This window comes from Pan troglodytes, chromosome 15 (assembly GCF_028858775.2).
Source record: "Pan troglodytes isolate AG18354 chromosome 15, NHGRI_mPanTro3-v2.0_pri, whole genome shotgun sequence".
NCBI classification, from domain to species: Eukaryota; Metazoa; Chordata; class Mammalia; order Primates; family Hominidae; genus Pan; species Pan troglodytes.
The window spans coordinates 24,906,938-24,927,982 of NC_072413.2; the positions used below are offsets into that span (position 1 = coordinate 24,906,938).

The following is a 21,045-nucleotide window of genomic DNA, read 5'->3' on the forward strand; positions in this document are numbered from 1 at the left end:
TATATGAGGTGTCTGTCCACCCCTGCTGGGAGGCGTCTCCCCTGCAGGAAGCATGGGGGGTCAGGGACCAACTTGAGGAGGCAGTCTGTCCCTTAGCAGAGCTCGAGCGCTGTGCTGGGAGATTTGCTGCTCTCTTCAGAGTCAGCAGGCTGGAACATTTAAGTCTGCTGAAACTGTGTCCACAGCCACCCCTTCCCCCAGTTGATCTGTCCCAGGTAGATGGGAGTTTTATCTATAAGTCCCTGACTGAGGCTGCTGCCTTTCTTTCAGAGATTCCCTCACCAGAGAGGAGGAATCTAGAGAGGCCGTCTGGCTTTGCTGAACTGCGGTGGCCTCTGCCCAGTTCGAAATTCCTGGCGGCTTTGTTTACAGTGTGAGGGGAAAACTGTCTACTGAAGCCTCAGTAATGGTGGATGCTCCTCCCTGCACGAAGCTCGAGCACCCCAGGTTGACTTCAGACTGCTGTGCTGGCAGTGAGAATTTCAAGGCAGTGGATCTTAGCTTGCTGGGCTACATGTGGGTAGGATCCGCTGAACTAGACCACTGGGCTACCTGGCTTCAGCCCCCTTTCCAGGGAAGTGAATGGTTTTGTCTCACTGGCATTCCAGGAGCCACTGGGGTATGAAAAGACTCCTGCAGCTAGCTCAGTGTCTGCCCAATGACCACCCAGTTCTGTGCTTGAAACCCACAGCCCTGGTGGTGTAGGCACCCAAGGGAATTTCCTGGTTTGTGGCTTGTGAAGACTGTGGGAAAAGCATAGTATGTGGGCCAAAGTGCACCGTTCCTCATGGCACAGTCCCTCATGGCTTCCCTTGGCTAGGGGAGGGAGTTCCCTGACTCCTTGCGCTTCCCTGGTGAGATGACTCCCACCCTGCTTCTCCTGGCCCTTTGTGGGCTGTACCCACTGTCTAACCAGTCCCAGTGAGATGAGCTGGGTACCTCAGTTGGAAATACAGAAATCATCCACCTTCTGCTTTGATCTCGCTGGGAGCTGCAGACTGGAGCTGTTCCTATTCAGCTATCTTGCCCGTGACCTTTCCATGCCTTTATATTGGACATTGCGTCTATCATTTCAATATCCCTTCCCCTCTTCCCTGATTATGTGGCAACCATTTGGTTTAGATGAGATGAACCTTTTTTTCTCCTCCAACAGTCATAGCAAATTAGTCTAAATGATCAGGTAATCTCATAATACTCTACATAGCAATTAGTTTGAAAGTAGTCTAGGCTGAATCCATCCATTCAACACTTTTCCTAACATGTTCTGAGACAGCACTGTTTCCTCTGCCTAGAACTCCCATCTTTCAGATGTCTACATGACTTCTACAGTTTCTTCAAGTTTCTCTTTAAATGTACCTTCTCCATGAAGTTTTCCTTTACTCCCCTAACTAAAACATAAACTACATCTTGTGCCCTTCTGTGATCACTGCATATTTATATTTATTGACTTGTTTATTATCTATCTCCCCAAAGAAAAATGCAACTCTGCGACAGCAGAAGTTTCTGAGTATTTTTTTCACTGTTAATTCCCCAATTCTTGGACCAATAACTGTTTGTTGAATGAATAATTTTGTGTAGTTAGAGATTTATTTTTCTACCACATGCAACCAAAAATCCTAAGGGCTACAGCTCTGATTTAATGTCCATTCACTATACCATTATTGTTATTTTTTTTTTTTAGAAAACTCAGTTAAATATGAAGATCTTATATTTCTGGGAACTTTGGGAAATATGAGATAAGTTATTTGTCCTTTCTAGGGTAACTTGGTCACAAAAAATGAAACATTGTTGTAAGAATATATCAAGGAAAGTGGAGCGAAAGGCCAGTAGGAAAACCAAGACTCTCTGGAGAAGTCAACAGGTGAGAAAGAAGGCTATGTTTTTTAAACATATACAGAATAGGAAAGCTAGTTCACGTAAATATTAAGGGAAGTGTGATAACTCAAGGCTGACACTGGGTCTTTCCATTTATCATTGATCCAGTACACAGAGAAGGTGTTCAATAGATTGTTGTAGAAATGAAATAATACTGGAAAAGAGCTTGGAGTTGGAATTGCCACTAACTAGGTGTTAGATGTGTTATTTAGTCTGCTTTTGCTAGGCCTTAGTACCTTCATCTATAAAATAAAAGTGTTGGACTTCATAATTAAGTCCTTTTCAACTGTAAAATATCCTATAATTTTAACTGCTTATATATGAGTGGAGACATGCACATACTTTCATCTAATGGAAATAAAGATATAGTTCTTAAAAATTTCCTTTGCAAATGTATTTTGGTTAATATAGCTGCCATCAATTTGGCTTATAAAATAGTGTTTTCAATGATCTTTTAGCATGATAGATTAACTTTTATGTTCCTAAAGCCATTTCCTCTGAATGCTGCTGAATTCACACTTCACTAATGGCAAGGATCCGATTAGAACTAATTTCGTAGTGATTCTTTGACATTTTCAAAAACAGAAATGTGTGTGCTTTTCTGAATAAAAGTCAGAGCATACCATAAATTGTAAAAGTTACTATTAAAGTTCAGTCTAATATTGGATAGTAGTATGAAAGTAAAAGTGCCTGAAAGGCTAAACACTTGCAAAATGAGTTTCTTTAAAGTTTTTCCATCCTTCATTTCTTTTAGTTTTATCTCCCATAATTCTGTACACCCAGATCCACTAGACCTGTTTCCAGACTTCTGTCCCTGTCATTACCCACTTTGTCAGTTCCTCAGCTTCACTATTTGATAAAACTTAAAGAAGCTGATGGTGTTTAGCAGCATAGGCTAACAAGTCAGCCTCTCTCACTCACCAACAGTGAGAAGTCAATGCAGAAATTCAGTCCTGTGGATAGGGTCTGTATAGGAGAGAGCAGAGACTTCTAAGTGACATAAGCACCAGCAGTTTGTCCCTCAGTCCCAAATTAATGAATCTAGTACAAGAAAATTTGGGAGAGAAACACAATATCTTAACATTTGTGACTGGGCCGCTTGATTATATTACTAGGAAGTATGACAATTTCAAATCTACTTCAATGATGGAGTTTTGCTTCCGGAAGAATTCTTCCCTAGGCTGGACTTAATTCAGAAACTAAATGATGGTCCTGTTCTACAATAAGAATTCATTAGTGGAGCAAGCCAGAGAAAGTAAAGGCAGGAGGAAGAAGGGAACTAAAAATGCCTTTACTTTTATCATAAGGAACCAGTGAGGCAGACATAGGAAGGAACAATAAGGTTTAAGTGAGAGTATAATTGCTGAGGCTAAGGAAGTGGTTTAATAAAGAGTATAATTAATAATTTCAGTGAATTTCCATTTTATTCATAAGTTAAAATTTAATTTATGATATGTTAAAAATGGTATAAATTCAAAACTATTTTACAAAATCTATCAGAAAGGGGTCAGATTTCATACTGATGCACAGTTGTTTTTTAAAATAAAAATTCAACGTAAGTTTTCTTTTTCCTTCCCCAAACCAAAATATATCTTCCTTTTCTCCCTCTTTTTTTCTCTTCTTTCCTCCCTTTTTACCTTCCCTTCTCCCTTTCCTTTGAGTCCTGTAGGGCATAGCTATATTTTATACAGGGGCCATGTTGAATGTGAAAGACAACGTGTTCAAAACTGCGCTCATATTCAATGAGTAAGTAGCTCACACTATGAGAGACCTACTGAGCTGATGGTGGTTTCAGGTCTCCCGTCTCGTGTTCATTTTGGAGTAGATGTTTAATGACTGGAATAGCACATAAATTACCTAATTACTTTTGTATTTTTTTCTTTTTCTTTTTGGCCAAGTGTGTATAACTGAAATTTCAGAAGTTCAGTGCTATATGATATGACTATCTTATCATGCTGAAGAGAAGCTAAGGATATGGATTAGGAAAAGGCCATTTAAATACCTATTTAGGTGGTTATAAATGACATCTGAATAAAATTTATAAACAATATTGAGGAAATGTGAGCCAAATAACAGAGCTAATTAAGAAGTTTCTGGATCTGTTAAAGAAAGAGGCAATTATTGATGGAATTTTTGAAGAGCACTGTTCCTTAAACTTTGGAAAGCCTAATTATCTTGAGCATTTGGGTAAAAATGCAGATTCTGGTCTCATTCCAGTAATTCTGATTCAGTAAGATCAGGATGGAAACCAGAAAAGAGAACTTTAAATGAACAAAAGGTGTTTTGGATGTTGGTGTCCTCTGGTCTCATTTTGAAGACCCAGGTCCTAGATGGAAAGAGAAGGAAAGACAATGACCATACATTGGGGTTAGTTTTGGCAAGGAAAATGCTGAGTTTTCTCCTGAAGGAGAAGAGAAGATTTTTAAAATGAAATTAAGAAAGAGCTAAACTGAGGTTAGAAAGAAGACAGTGGTCTTAATTTGGAAGATGAGATAGACTGAAAGATGATCTTTCAGGAGTCAGAGAATGGTGAAGAGCAACCAGGGGAAGCTTGAAAAGCATGGATAAGGTTTGAAATAGCTCTTATAGCTGAGTGATTATGGCAAGGCACTGGGTCTGCTTGGGTCTTCATAATATTATCTGTTAAATGATGAGATTGGAGCATCATAAACTTGGAGGCCCTTCCCAACTATAAACAATTGTTCAGTTCTTCCATGGGAGAAGTTTCCGTCAGCACATCATCTCTGAGTATAAAGTACTGCTATCCATAACAGTTGTGACAGCAGGTATTTTCCTCCAGGCTCAGGGACAGGTCCTCTGAAGGCAACATATTTCCATCTTAAGGAAAAATGATTTCAACTATAATCTCCGTAGTGCCTAACCTCTATTTTGACTCTAAGAATTATTTTCCTAAAGAGTGAACAATAAACATTGTTAAACAGCAGTGATTAGCCAATTTAAAATTGGGTAGTATAAACTTTTGGAAAACTTAGTCTGTAAGATTCTACAATGTTGTCCCATTTTGGCAAGCAAATCAATCAGTAACTTGAAAGGCGATGATCTACCTCTAAATTATATATTTTTATTTTTTCTTTCTACTGCTCCTTTTCACTATAGGCTTGGGATTTTTGTTGTTGTTACTATTGTTTTAGTTTTTCCTGTCTCATCTCTTAACTTGACTCTCCTTATTGATGTTAACCATGAATGTCGGGAAAGCAGTGATACAGCATATATCCTTCTTGGACAGAGAAAAAGAGATTCAGACAAGTACTTATACAGTTAGAAATTGCAATCCATTCTACTTTTGACTTAGTTATGGTAGATGGCAGCTCTCTGATCTCATGCTGATGAACAGATTGAATTATAAATACAAAGCTAATATTTATTGGATGCTTACTGTGATTCAGGCCTCTCTAGCATCAAAAGAGAGTGCCCAAAGAGTGCCCTTGTATATAGAAAGTGTGATATTTAATTTTGTTAACTTGACTAGGCTGTGGATCCAATGTTTTTGTCAAACACCAGTCTAAGATGTTACTATGAAGACATTTCTTCAATGTGATTATCATTTAAATAAGTGGACTAAGTAAAGCAGTTTACCATCCATAATGTGGGTGGGCCTTATCCCATTCATTGAAGGCCTTAAGAAAAAAGACCAAAGTTTCCTGAAGAAAAAGGAATTGTGCATCCAGATTCCCTTTGGATGCAAGACTGCAACATCAACTCTTGCTGGAATTTCCATCTTATCAGCCTGCCCTGCCCTGTGAATTTCAGACTTGCTAGCCCCTATAATCACAGGAGCCAATTGCATAAAATCTCTGCTCTGTGTATGTTTATACATATATGTGTGTGTATATTTGTATGTGTGTGTGTATATATATGTATATGTATATATATGTGTGTGTATATATATCTGTGTTTATGATACATATGTCAGGGTTTTCCAGAAAAACAGAATCAATAGGAAAGCATATATATATATATATATATATTCTATATATATATATATATTCTATATATATATATTCTATATATATATATTCTATATATATATTCTATATATATATATTCTATATATATATTCTATATATATATATTCTATATATATATTCTATATATATATTCTATATATATTCTATATATATTCTATATATATATTCTATATATATATATATTCTATATATATAATATATAGAACCCTAATACAGAAGGCAATTGATGAAACATGGAACCTGCTAATGGGTCAGTGGCTTCAATCTCTTTGGGATGAAGAACATTGCCAAGACTCAGACGAAAGGCACAAACTTTTTACCCAGGAAAATGTGTTTGCAGGTACATACATATAAAATTTTGCACACCTACTCATGCAAGGTATCCGAGGATTAATCCTTGTACTGGGTTTAGATATCAAACTGATTTGTTTCTAAGTAAAATGCAATGAGACCTTCTAGGTTGGAGGTCTTATTGATTTTCACTCAGATTGCAGATAGAAGTTAAAGGCCAAAAATGTGGTGCGCAGATAAGAATATTATTTACAATCTTCTTCTGGAAGGACCTGAAACAAAAAAACTGCTTCTGTTGATGCACTTTTGAAGGACATTAAAATTGCAAAATGCACACATTCTGAGGCAGCATAGGGTATAAAGCCAAAAAGTTAATGGGAAGGGAGGGCTCCCACATGACAGTTGAATTGACACAATAGTTTTACCAAACACACTCAGAAACTCAACTACTGGAATGAGCATGAGAAATAGGTAAAAATAAGAGCAACCCAAATAGGCGCTGATTCTTAATCCCAAATTGTCAATGGAAGATTGCATAAATTCCTCCCAGAATCTAGAATATGCCTATTCTTTGTTTCTTGTTACTTTATGGAAAATTATTCCTTTTAAGATGATTTTGTAGATATTTCAAAGAAAATTTTAGAGAGTTGATTTTCAAAGGGTTACTGTCTCAAGTGATGATCTTTGACCCATAAATATGAGCAAAAAGTGGCTGTTAGAAATTAGCACAAAGAGGACTCAGATTCTGTAAAAGTTTAGTAAAAACAAAAAAAAAAACTGTATAAAATAGAGCAACACAAAATATGAAGGATATCATTTGTTGAATTTAAAAGATCAGAGATCTTCAGTTAAATATTTTGTAGGTTAACTCATTTTTTGCATATATCAAAAAAATCTTGTCCTGTCATCTCAACATATATAGAGTCATTGTACTTTAATTTAATGCTACACTGTTATCAAAAATATTCAAACCCTCGTATACAAAAATTGTAAGCTGAGAAATGAAGAATGCTATCATAGCATTGTTTATAGTTTTGCAATGAATTTAATGCTAGGCAAGTTCAGGCATATCTAAAGGTGCAGGCTGAAATTATAGAGTAAGATTTTGTTAAGGATTGGCAAGTCATGTTATAACAAATTCTGTGTGTAACATGGTACGAAGGTTAATTTTATGTGTCAACTTGACTGAGCCACAGGATACTCATATTTTGGCCAAAGACTGTTCTGGTGTGTCTGTGAGGGTGTTTTTGGATGGGATTAACATTTCAATTGGTAGAATGAATAAAGCAGATTGCCCTCCCTTTTGAGGGTGGGTCTGGGTTCAATCAGTTGATGGTCTCACTTAAACTGAAACATCAGCTCTTCCTAGGTCTCAAATTTGTCAGACTTCGGACTGGAACTACACCATCCGCTATCCTGCATCTCTAGTTTAGTGACTCACCCTGCAGATTTTGGGACTTGTCAGTCTCTATAATTGGGCCAATTCTTTATAATAAATCTCTTTCTCTGTCTATGTATATACATTCTATTAGTTCTGTTTCTCTGGAGAATACTGACCAATGCACATAGTATTAAAATAGTTTTAGCGCTTATTATAAATTTTGGATGTTTCTGTGTTTTCTATGATAGTGGTATTGTAGGCTTTATATTCTTGCATACCTTTAATATTTACAAAGATTACATTTTTCAAATGTTTAAAATTACTCTTAAAACTAAAATTATTGTTAAAATATTAAAAATATGGAAAGAATCTTGTGATAAGATTGATCTGGTTTAAGATGATATAAGATGTTGTATTATGTTAATAAGGTTATTCAGTTGATGTTGTCCGCATTAATAAAAACATAGAATAAAATATTTTGCCAGAAATTCTATAAAATCACTAGAAATTTAAAGACAAAATATAGCAAGAAAGATAAAGACAGGTTATTTTTGTTGGGATCATTTTTATGGCAACAAAAGTTACTCAAATCCTTGATACATTTATGCAGTGAAATTTTGAAAAGAGTTTTACAATCTCTGCCAAGTCACTACATCATGAAAAAAAACAAAGTGAGCAGAAAAATAGGCTTTCAAATTCTTTCAGAATAAATGAAACAGCTTAATGTTATCGAAAATTTATGCAAACACAATTTGAATCTGATGCTGAAAATGCACTTATTAAATGACACTCTATTATATTGTAACAATTAAATTAGATTAGCAGGCAGCTACAAAAATACAATTAGTACATTGTCTGAAAATGAAGCTAAGAGAAGAATGTGCATACAAGTTATTTGACAATTAGTTTATAGACTGACATATGTGAAATCTTTACAATTCAACTGGACAAGAGAAAAAATAGTTTAGAGCTCTCTATTTGCTTATTTTTATACGATATGTGATACAAGGAAACTTATTACTTTGCAAATCACTTGGCATGAGCAGAAAAAGAAATTTGGTTTAAAATTGTGAGGAAATAACTCAATAAAAATCAGCATAAGTTCTCTAAATTTTAAAATATAACAAATGAATATTTCATTATGAAGATTTAAGTTTCAATCTGTTTATCCATGCTTTTTCACAATGAACACAGCTATAATTATGTGCCATACTGTAAGCTAATTCATGTGTTAAGTGGTATTTGTAAACATTATCTCACTTAATATCCTATGAGGTAGATATAATTAGCATTACTAATTTACATCTCAAGTAAACGGTTTAAAGAAGTCAAGGTCAAATAGCAATTAAATGGGGGAGGCAGAGCTCTAGTTGCAGGTCGTTCACCTTTCAAACCTTATTCCTTTAACAGCTATTATATTATAACTTGTAAGAATTCAACTTTGAAATAATAGTTTTCTCTAAATCCTCTTTCATGCTTGTGGATCAGTTAAATTAAAGTGTGTCATGAGATTGCAAAGCATGTCATTCAAAACTATTAGATTTAGAAACTAATTTTCTATGTGAATTCAGACTTTCTTCTAAAGGTAAACCAAATTAAATAAAGAAATTAATTAAATGTTGATGTTGAGGCTACTGTGATATACATACCAATAATTTAAAAATTTATAGAAACACTATCATTGTTCTCATTTAATTACTTTCTATTAAGTAACCATTTTAAATTTAAACTTAGAAAATGTGGCTGTACTAAAGTTAACACTTTCATCTCTTCCTTGAGTTCAAGATTTGACTTGAAAAATTACAAATTTTATACAAAATGAACATTTATTTATGACAAATTCTCTATTGTCTCATATTTATGACAAAAACCACGATACACCCCAAAATTATCTCACATCCACGTCTTCAAACTGAATCCTGAATTCTTATCAATGAACTGTGCTGTTTACAGATAAGTTTGTCTCAATGCATTAAAAATATTTAAATAATCATAGTTTTAAAACTAATAAAAGAAACCAAAGTAAAGATAATCAGTAGTTTTTTCAAGAAAAAGTTAACTTTAGATATATAATTTTTAGTATATAATTTTTTATTAGAGATTTACTAAGCTATCAAAAATAAAAGTCTTTCTGTTTGGTTTTTATTTATTTTAATTTCCTATATAATTTGACATGTAAAATTTCAGTTTTGCTGCAATCGTAGATAGATAAAACTTTTGAACATTTTGCTTATTTGATAATTATTTTTAAGAAATTACCTTCACCTGCATTGTGTTTCCATTTTACTATAGAATCATATCACTCTCTACCTCAAAAATAGCTTCTTTCCTATATTCTTTCATAATAATAGTATCTAGAACTTTATACTTTAGTGTTTAAATAGATTATTTTCTTGTTTTTCAATCAGATAGTGCATAAAACATTTCATGAGCCTTTAAATACTTCTTTGTTCTTAATAGCACGTTATCAAAATAAAAAGTTCTATGATTAGTGGTATATATCAAATTCAAATAACAAAATACATGCAATCATTTCTTTTTTATCTTCCTAATACTACATGGCCAATTTCACGTTCAACCATGTCAGAATTATCTGTGACCAAAATATGCAGAGCATCAATTTGTAATGGCTTGTAAATATAGGTCTACATGTTGTGGGATTAATATTTTTCATGCACAGCAAATCAGAACAAACATATTTTCTTCAGTCATGTCAGACCCTGACAATGTCATATTGACACGCCCTTCACAACCAAGACCAAGACATTCACAGTTTGTAAAGAGACTGAGTTGATAAGTGACAGAAACTGACAAGCACCAGCTTCAGATATCATTTTAGAGATCCTGCATTTCTGATTTATGTAAAATGTATAAATCAGTGTACCCAAAATTACATTTTTAGTAATAGAATGATAGTAAGTTCATCTCCTTCAAACAGCAAAGAAAACAAGCCTATTTACCTTTTCCTTACTTAATAATTTCCTAGTTAATAATTTAGGCATTTTGTAATATTTATTATAGTTTAAGCTTATTAATAATGACAAACGTAGTAAAGACACCTGATTTGAAGTAGAAAAGAGGGGTACAAAAAGATACCTGGGGGCCAGATAGACTTATTAGCTGGATGACTTTGACAACTTTCTTAATCCTCTAAGTAGCAATTTTTAAAATATGAAATATGAAATATGAGAATATTAAGGACTACCTCACATGTTTTTGTGGGGATTAAATTTTTAATCAGTACAAAATTACTAGTGCAATCTGGCTGGAAGTAGGTACAGTACTCAGTAAACATTCATTCTCTGCCCTTGTTTTTTCAGTGTTTTTCTCTCATTAACTATCTAGAATTATGTTACCCAACATGGTAACTACCAACCATTTGAGTGTATTGAGCACTTGAGGTGTGGCTATTCTGAAATGAGATGTGTTGCAAGTGAAAAATATATACTAGATTTTGAAGACTTATGATAAAAATGCAAAATATATAATTTAATATTTATATTGATTATATGTTAAAATGGTACTATTTTATATATATTACTGTGCATGAAATACAGTATTAAATAAATTTCATGTTTCTTTTTCTTAATGTACTGCAAGACAATTTTAAATTACATATGTATTTGTGTCTCACATTGTATCTCTATTTAATAGTGCTTACCTAGAAATGAAAAGATTTTAGAATTCCAAGATTTTAATAAAATTCCCAATTTATATAAAAAAAGAAAAAGGTTTAACTATGCTTTCATATTTTAGATTCCTTGTAGAAACAAATAATATATTATTACAATCTTATAAAAAGAAAATCAAATCATATCAGCTAACAAAACAGAGTTACAAGGTGAAAAGGAGTTTTTCTTCATCTACTACAATTTAAAAAATGGGAATAAAGTAGCAAAAAATCATATTGTTATCCTTGTTCTCCCTGCCTTGAATATAATGGCTGTATAGGGCATCGCTGAAGCCCATATTCTTTACAGCCAAAGAAGTCAAGTGTTCTCCTGAACTACCTAAGATTTATTGAGGTCTTGACCAGTCAGATTCCTTAACCTAGAGAGGGCCATAGCCAATTTCTCAGAAGGCAGAGAGAGTGACAAGAGGAACTGCTAGTACTAGATATTCTGAGCAACTTCTATATACTATAATAAAGCATGCTTTGTAAAAGGCAAGTCTGCTCATGTCTTTTTCCTTCTTAAAATCTTCAATTACTCCTCCCAGTTTTTACGAGAAAGCTAGAAGTCTAATTTCTTGAACAGAAGTTTCCCTTGTTAACATATAAAATTGTTTTTTCTCCTTTTCCCTATAAATGTGTGGAGCATTACAGGGGTAGGAGTCCTCTCTGCCTCATGCCTGCTTTAGGCCATGCAGTCCAGCCTTACCTGGCCTAGCCACACTTCTGGTGTAATAAGAGCATGTGAAAAATGTTTGCTTTGCTATTATTCTGCTTGTAAGTTTTCTTTTCCCCCCAAAAAACACTCATGTTCTTTATACCTGTCCTCTTAGCATGTATGTTCCAGTGAAGAGACAAACAGATAATAAATAAGAGAGATATCTTAAATATATAGAATTAGATAGTGATAACTACTAAGGAAAAACAAGTATTGAAGAGAAATAAGAAGTGCTCATTACAGAAGTTTGGGTTTTAGATGGGGTGGTGCTATGGTCTGTATGTCTGTGTCCCCCTACCAAATTCATATGTGGGAACCCAATCGCCAAGGTGACACTATAAGGAGGTGACACTTTTGGTAAGTGATTAGATCATAAGCCCACAGCTGTCCTGAGCAGATTAGTGTTCTTATAAAAGAGGCTCCAGAGAGCTGCCTTGCTCCTTTCCCCATATGAGGACACAGCAAGAAGGTGCCATCTATAAACCAGAAAGCAGATCCTCACTAGCCACAGAGCCTGCAGGCCATTGATCTTGGACTTCTCAGCCTCCAGTACTAAGAGAAATGAATTTTTTTGTTTATAAGATACAACATATTGTACTGACCAAAAGCAAAAACAAAATGAAGAAGTAGAATAGAAAATAATATCATTTGCTGCAGCAAAAATAGGAATTATTTCAAACTCATACACCCACATTCAGCTATGTGTTTACTGAGAAATGATATATAATGTGTTTCTTAATGTGGGTCATGTACAGAGAGTTCGAAAAATACTATGCTGGCTGATAAGAGGACTTCTCAAACAGCATCTGCTATAGAGTAGTTAAGAAAATGAAGAAGGCCAAGAAGATGTGATGGGCTCTTATCTCCAGGAAAAATGAAAGCCTAGGGCTAAATGAAGGTAGTAAGGCATCCACTTATCCCATCTGTTGAATTAGAGGTTTTTTTAAAACTGCATTTAATGGCTAGAGTTTCTTGTTCTTTTTATTTTGATGTCCATTGTATGCATTCGTGCAAGTGTATAGTTGTGCGTATTTATGTGATTTACCATAGTGGCCACCAGTACAAGCCTGAAAAGAAAATATAAAGAGCCCATATACTTATTTTCAAAAGAAGTAAGGAAAATGAGAATAGAAGCCAGGCATGGAGGTACATTCCTATAGTCCCTTCTGCTGGGGAGGTAGATGTGGAAGAATTGCTTGAGCACAGGAGTTAGAGGTTGCAGTGAGCTATTATCATGCTGCTGCACTCCAGGCTGGGAAATAGAGCAAGATCCTATTTCCTAAAAAAAAAAGAAGAAAAGAAAAGAAAATTGTGAACAGAACCCCGAAAGATGGAATGAGAGTGGAGAAGGCTAAGTCTGTGAGAGCTGCTGCAAAGCGAGAAGATAATGGAGAACGAGCTCCAGAGACCTGTGGAAAGAATTAAGAGCTGAGCTTTATGAAGGCCCATGTTAGATTTTCAAACCCAGTCCACATAGGCATTTTCTAAGACTCAATCTTGATTCTTTGATAAATCTCCCTACACTACCTTCCTCATTAAATGTCTCTTGATTCTGCAATTATTATTTTAATGCAGATGATTCTTAATAAATCTCTACCCATAAACATAGTTTTCCTGAGTTCCATTGTAGCATCTTCAAATGCCTGCTAAGCAGTTCTTTGAATATTTCTTTCATTGTATTTTCTGGCTCCCAGCCTGAGAACCTAAACTGCATTCAGGACTATCCATATACGTCTGGAGAGCTGGCAGTTCAGGCCTATTAGGGATAACTGTGCACGAGAAAATGAAACATCTTTTAGTCTCTCCTAAAGGTATAAGTAGGGAAAAATCAAACTCTTTAAAGTTGATTAAAAAAATAAGAAGATAAATACCTCTACAGTCCAGGTGGTGGGCCACCATGAACCTACACCAAAAGAGCAACCAGAGCTAGAAGGAGCTATCCTCCTCTAAGCTCAGAGCAGGAGGGAAATAGAGGGGAACCTTAAGGAGATTTCCTAAACAAAGAAAGGAAGGCTTTTTTTTCTTGAATTCAATGGTATGTGTTTGTGTTTGGACATTCCTGTGTTTTCTTGTTTTAAATTTTAATTTGTTTTCTTTAGAGACAGTGTCTTATTCTGTCACCCCAGCTGGAGTGCAGTGGTACAACCATAGCTCACTGCAGCCTCTACCTCCTAGGCTCAAGTGATCCTCCTGCCTCAGCCTCCCAAGTAGCTGGGACTACAGGCACATGCTACCACACCTAGCTTTTTTTTTTCCTTGTAGAGACAGGGTCTCATTATGTTTCCCAGGCTGGTCTTGAATTCCTGGGCTCAAGCAATCCTTCTGCCTTGACCTCCCAAAGTGTTGGGGTTGCAGGTGTGAGCTACTGTGCCCAGGTCCCTGTGTTTTCTTGGAAGAAGTACTTAACTATTTCTACGTTGTTTCTGCTCTGTTGTGCCTACAAACTGTCGTTCTTTGGAGAAACATGAACTACTTTTAGATTAACATTACTTCAAACATTTTGAAATCTCCATCAATTTCCTAGTTTTGTCTTTCCCATTTGGATCTATTGATGCCCTTCAATTCTAAGAAAGTTACACTTTATATTATTATTTTCATTTCCCATTGAGCAAAACTAAGAATCACATCAAACTCTGAAACCCAGAATCAAAGCTCCAACCCTGATTTTCTTCATAGCCAAAGAAGATGTGTAAGCCAGTGATTCACATGCCTGCCCTCAGTGGCAAATTGAGTTGGTTTTACCTTAGACCTGATTGGAGATCTACGCCTGCCCAGGCAGGATTAGAAGGAAGTTTTAGCAAGGCCATCAGAAAGGCCTTGAGCCAAAGTCACTTGTCAGAGGAGTCCCACATCTCCGAGGAACAGGCTTACCTCAGTATCCATGCCAGGCTCAGCCATTGATTGGGAGCAGCCCTTGGGAACGGTGACCTCAGCACAAGCACACAGATAATTTTAGCATAACAACTGGAACTTTTGGTAAATTATACTCCTCTAGGCCGGAGTACAGTGGTGTGGATTGTAGCTTACTGCCACCTGGAACTCTTGTGTTCAGGTGATCTACTTCAGCCTCCCAAGTAGCTGGGATTATAGGTAGGCACCACTGTACCCTGAAACGTAAATTATGATCAGTTCAATTCCGTGCTTCTGTGTTCTTGTGAAAAAATTGGGAGCGAGGGAAGGGAGGGGGGAGAGAGAGAGACAGAGAGAGAGAGAGACATATTTTATCATCAAAATATTAATTTCGATATAAAAAGTTTAATGAATGTCTCTATCCCGATTTTTCTTAATTTAGCAAGAAGAAAAAATCATATTCTCTATGGAAATAACCTCACATTTGTTTTTCTATATTAAAAGTTAAATTTGTGATTTTTTCTATGTTTATATAATTTTCTCAATAATGCAGATTTTCATTATAGTTATAAAATAGAACTGGATTTGGCTCATTATCTAATGGAATGGAATTAGGAAGTTCTAAATGGTGTAGAAACATTATTTGTGTGATAGAATGAGATTAACAAACTATATAGAATTCCATATTGTTTAGCAGTGTCAGGGAGACTAAGAGAAACATACTGGAGAGGACTTAGATATATATCAACTATTATTTCCATTATACAGGTAGGAAGTCAAGGCTCAGAAAATTTGGATATTGATTCATCCATGAGAGTAGGATGGCCTTCAAATTACTGCAGAAACTTTTTTCCCAGAAGTCAGCTTTTCTCCTTAGAGATGTTTCTTAATTCCAAGCCATTTGCACATTTGTTTTTGTCCTCCCACAGTTCCCACGAATTTAGTCTTCTTATTTATTTTTCTGTATATATCAGTACATATGTTTCTACCAGGGTTCCTCTTCCCCATTAGAAGATAGTCCTAGAGTCAGTACTGTGGTTAAGAGAATGTCACTTGTGTAAGTTACATAAAATTTCTAAATATTTTTCTGAACTTGGAGCATCAAATGAGTTCATGTATTGGTAAGAATATTAAACTACATAAAGCAATTAATACACACAAAAGCTATTTTGGGGGATTATGGAGAGTACAGACTCTATCTGAACCAAGTTGCTTGCATAGAAAAATGCTGAAGAAGATTTCCAACCTAAAAATAAGTGAAAAACCAATGTGTTCAGAAGGCTGAAACTTGGATAGGCTCAGGTAGCCAATAATTGAGTTATGAGAATGAGAAAAATAAGAGGGGGAAATAATTAAATAATCTCCCTGCTGATTAAAGTGATTGATAGAGAAATGACTAGCCCTGTGTTTTCTTTTTAAATCTATAAGTAATTTGCCTTTTTGGCCCCTTCTCTTTATCTTATCTTCATCTTTCCTTGTAAACAATGGCAAGTTGCTGAACACAGAGAAAATGCCAACAAAAGCCAACTGGGAAAAAGAGAAAGAATAAAATTTATTTTATTTATTTCTATTACTCTTTGAATTGCATAAACTATAAAGCTCTGCATGAGATAGCTGCACTTCTGAAATATTAGTTGTCATTAATTACACTTTTAACAGAATAGTAGCCATTCAGTTCTCCTATTGCCAAACAGCACTAATGCCATGACATTCTGTGGTCCAGAAGTTAAACTAAGGTATTACGTAGAAACTGTGGAACTAAGTCAACATTTTTATATAACACCTACTAAACACACTTAGTATTATGTGTACTGCTATTTTCAGGATCATAAAAATGACTTCTTATCTATAGTAATACAATTTTATATGAGACAACATACTCATAGATATGGACAAAAAATAAAATCACAAATACATTAAGCCTACTTAGATTTTTAAAAATCTCACTATTATACTTTTAAACTAATGTTGTGTGAGAGTTAAAATTTAGCATTAAAGAAAGAACTTGTTGTTTCATCCTTGTGAAGTTCATCAAATGTACTTAATGCATCTGTTATAAGTCCTCTACATCAGGCAGAAATTAGTATTAAGAGTTTTAAATCATGTTCATCCTTTCAAATGGTTTAAAATATGCTTATGTAGAGTTACTAAGAATAATCAAGTATTTTTATTGTAATAAGTAATTTGAAAAATACCCATTATAAATCATCTAAAAACATTCTTGCTGAAAACACAATTTACCATGAGCTTGAAAATGTACTTTTGCTTTTCATATTCTTAGTTCTATATTTTGATTTAGGTTTTTAATCAGATCTTTTTCATAGATCAAACCCTACCCTAGCTCTGCCCAAGGTTATGCAATTTAACAGAGGACAGCATTTTGTACTCAGCAAGTTTTACAGGGTAGAACGAAAACATGTTTGTAGATTAATGATGTAGTATTCTTTATGATTAAATTTTCAAATGGAGAGTCATAGCATCAAGTAGTGGAAATAACACTGGGGCTGGAGTTAGGACTGAATCTGAGCTCATTTATGGGTGGAATGACCTTGGGAAGCCATCTGCTCTCTGCAAGGCTGTTTTTATCTTCAGTATAAGGGGATGATAAAATCCAACTAATAGTGTCATGGAGAGTCAGCTTTGTAAAAGCCCATAGTTTAGTGTCAGTTTTCTACTTGTTAGTCAATAAATATGTGTTTATTACTTTTATAAGAAAGAAGAGAGGGTTTTATACTTCAGCAAGATTTATTCAAAGCTTTTCTTAGTTCATAACTGTTTTTAGCTATTTAGATACATTAATAGGTCTAATTTACTCATGAAATAACCGGGTAAGTTTAGTTTTGGAAGGATTACTGCATTTATTTGACAGAATCATTCCTAATTTTATTGTTTTACTTGGTGAGAGAAAAGGTGTATGGCTGCTTTATATATACACAGCCAAGTTTAGTACATAAAGAAAAATCTACAGGTTTATAGAACCTCTAAAATTTTAGTTGCTTTCTGTTTCAGCTGAGGAAAACACACACCCCCCAAAAAACGTTACCCAGGATTTTTGTTTCTTTCTAGCAAATCTAAGGCAGTTCAGCAACTCTATAACTGTAACTGTTTTCCCTTGAGATTTTGTGGGCAATTGGTAGAAATCATATGGAAAAATATAGCTTGGAAGTGACCTCTAGGTTTCATTTCCTTAGCTGCTGGAAGAGGGATGTATTTTGAGAAGCAGTATGTTTAAGCTCCAGGAGATTAGGGTGTGGGTATGAGCTACGACAGTGTTGGTTGTTGTTTGATGAGGTGACTTATTTGTGGAGTGGGGCTGACAACTTTGTTGGAAGCTAGGTGATCTCACCCTGAGGGTCTGAACTGTAATGGTAGACCCATGCAAGAAGATAAATGGAAAACCTGGCTTGACAGTGTTGAAGTGTTAGAGGGAACTCAAAGACGCTGTTCATCTGGATTGACCTTCAGGTTGAAACTAGGTAAAGTGTGCTACATGTTTGTTTGCCGTGAAGTGCTCCTGAGTCATACAGAAAGATAGGGTTTTTTTTTTTTCTTATTTGAATCAATTCTTTAACATAAAATGTTAACAAAAACATCTAGCCTAGGGTTTCAAAATGTATTCAACACAGAAATCTCGAAAATATTTAATGCATCAAATAATTTTCCCTAGCCTGTGAGATATCTTGCACTAAAAATGTCTTTCTGCTGAAGTATTTTCTGAAATATTAGTTTCCACTTTTACTTTTTTCTCCCAGGACATCCATTCCTCTGAACCAAAGCAGCTCACTTATTTTATTTTCTCCTTTTTTATATTTTTTTCTAGTTCTGAAATAACCCATCTTGAAGACATAAACAATGTGCATTGATGGCTAGCCAGACTCTGTCCTGCCACGGTTCTCCTCCTACTCTTCATTTCTTACCCCAAGGAGTAGTAAACATGAATCCTGACCCACCAATGCAGTCCCAGAACTGAGAAAAGATTCACTGCAGCTAAACAGTAGGTAGAAATAAAAACAATGACTCAATTCAATAATATTAAGTGTGTTGGGAAGACAGTCTCCAAGAGAAATGATAAATAACCTACATAATGAAGAATTAGTTAGCAGTGTTATGTAAATATTGTAGCAGCATCAATGAGGAGGTAAGCAGAAGTATTTTAAGACACTATATTATACAATACACTGTGCACTGTTTCCTGGTGATAAGGTTTTTAAAGCATCTTTATAAGCTCTTCTTCTCTGTTGTGACAGGATTATTTTTGCACCTTTGGAAAGCCACTGAAAAAGGAAGCCTGGAAAAAATCCTGCCTAACAAAGCAGCAGTACTCAAATAGCTTTAACTATAAGAAAGAACTGATTCAAGATATGAGAAGAGATTTAAGATATAAGATTAAATATAAGTGTAAATGATATCCTCATTTTTATTGAAATGCTGTGTATTCCTATTATTTCAGTGAAATGTTAAATGGCAAAGGATGCATTTTTTAGATTTTTTTTTCACTGAATTTTAAACAGTCTTTGAAGCAGATATTTCATATAACAACATCCAGAAAAAATAACACATATGTGGATAAAGTTGAGTGGTTGGATAATGTATTGTGCAAATTATCAAGAAGAAAACCATCTTAAAGAAATATTTTAGCTTAACAGCATCAATAAATGGGACACCTAGTTCAATTAAAAAAATTGACAATGAATGTTTTCCTCCTTATACCCCTGAAGGCCTTGGGTTTGGAATGACAAAATATTCAAATATTTTGAAATTATCTACATTTTAAATATTTCTTCAAGGAGAATTGAATCTTGATTGACAATTGTGCACAAATTGCTGAAATTCAAAAATTCTAAATCTCATGTCAGATATTAGGAAATTTTAATTTTTCATTTACTAAAATGGTAAAAATGTAGACACTAGAAAAAAATGAAGAAATGACAATGTCATAGATAATCAACAAACTGAATAATTAGGTGGAATTACTCAACCCCCGGATTAGTCCATTTTCATGCTGCTGATAAAGACATACCCAAGACTGGGCAATTTACAAAAGAAAGAGGTTTATTGGAATACAGTTCTACATGGCTGGGGAGGCCTCACAATCATGGCAGAAGGCAAGGAGGGGCAAGTTACATCTTTCGTGGATGGCAACAGGCAAAGGGAGAGAGAGAGCTTGTGCAGTAAAACTCCCATGTTTAAAACCATCAGATCTTATGAGACATATTCACTATCATGAGAACAGCATGGGAAAGACCTGCCGCCATGATTCAACTACTTCCCACTAGGTCTCTCCCACAACACATGGGAATTCAAGGTGAGATTTGGTTGGGGACACAGCCAAACCATGTCATTCCACCCCTGGCCCCTCCAAATCTCATGTCCTCATGTTTCAAAACCAATCGTGCCTTCACAGCAGTCTCCCAAAGTCTTAACTCATTCCAGCAATAACTCAAAAGTCCACAGTCCAAAGTCTCATCTGAGACAAGGCAAGTCCCTTCCACCTATGATTCTGTCCAAATCAAAAGCAAGTTAGTTACTTCCTAGATACAATGGGGGTACAGGCATTGGATAAGTACAGCTGTTCCAAATGGGAGAAATTGGCCAAAGCAAAGGGGCTACAGGCTCCACGGAAGTTTGAAATCAAGCGGGGCAGTCAAATTTTAAAGCTCCAAAATGAACTCCTTTGACTTCATGTCTCACATCCAGGTCACGCTAATGCAAGAAGTGGGTTCCTGTGGTCTTGGGCAGCTCCATCCCTGTGGCTTTGCAGGGTACGGCCTCCCTCCTGGCTGCTTTCATGGGCTGGCATTGAGTGACTGTGGCTTTTCCAGGCACACGGTGCAAGCTGTCAGGGGATCTACCATTCTGGGGTCTGGAGGACAGTGGCCCTCTTCTCACAACTCCACTAGGCAGTGCCCCAGTAGGGACTCTATGGGGTGGCTTCAACCCCACATTTCCCTTCCACACTGCCCTAGCAGAGGTTCTCCATGAGAGCCCCTCCCCTGCAGCAAACTTCTGCCTGGACATCCAGGCATTTCCATACATCCTCTGAAATCTAGGCGGAGGTTCCCAAACCTCAATTCTTGGCATCTGTGCACCCACAGGCTCAACACCGTGTGGAAGCTGCCAAGGCTTTTGGCTTGCACCCTCTGAAGCCACAGCCTGAGCTGTACCTTGGCTCCTTTTAGGCACAGCTGGAGTGGCTGGGATGCAAGGCACCAAGTCACGAGACTGCACACAGCATGGGGACCCTGGGCCTGGCCCATGAAACCACTTTTTT

At 35.7% G+C, this 21,045-nt stretch overlaps 1 long non-coding RNA gene across 3 annotated transcripts in view; it reads left to right on the plus strand.

Annotated features, from left to right (window-relative positions):
• Window positions 1-21,045, plus strand: part of LOC134808280 (uncharacterized) — a 206,151-nt gene that overhangs the window by 41,033 nt on the left and 144,073 nt on the right. For 2 of the 3 annotated variants that reach the window (XR_010150896.1, XR_010150895.1), the window contains one exon: window positions 18,595-18,768. This is a non-coding gene — a long non-coding RNA (uncharacterized LOC134808280). Of the gene's footprint in view, window positions 1-1,758; window positions 1,862-18,594; window positions 18,769-19,021; window positions 19,181-21,045 lie in introns of those variants that run through there. The other variant, XR_010150894.1, reaches the window with a different exon arrangement.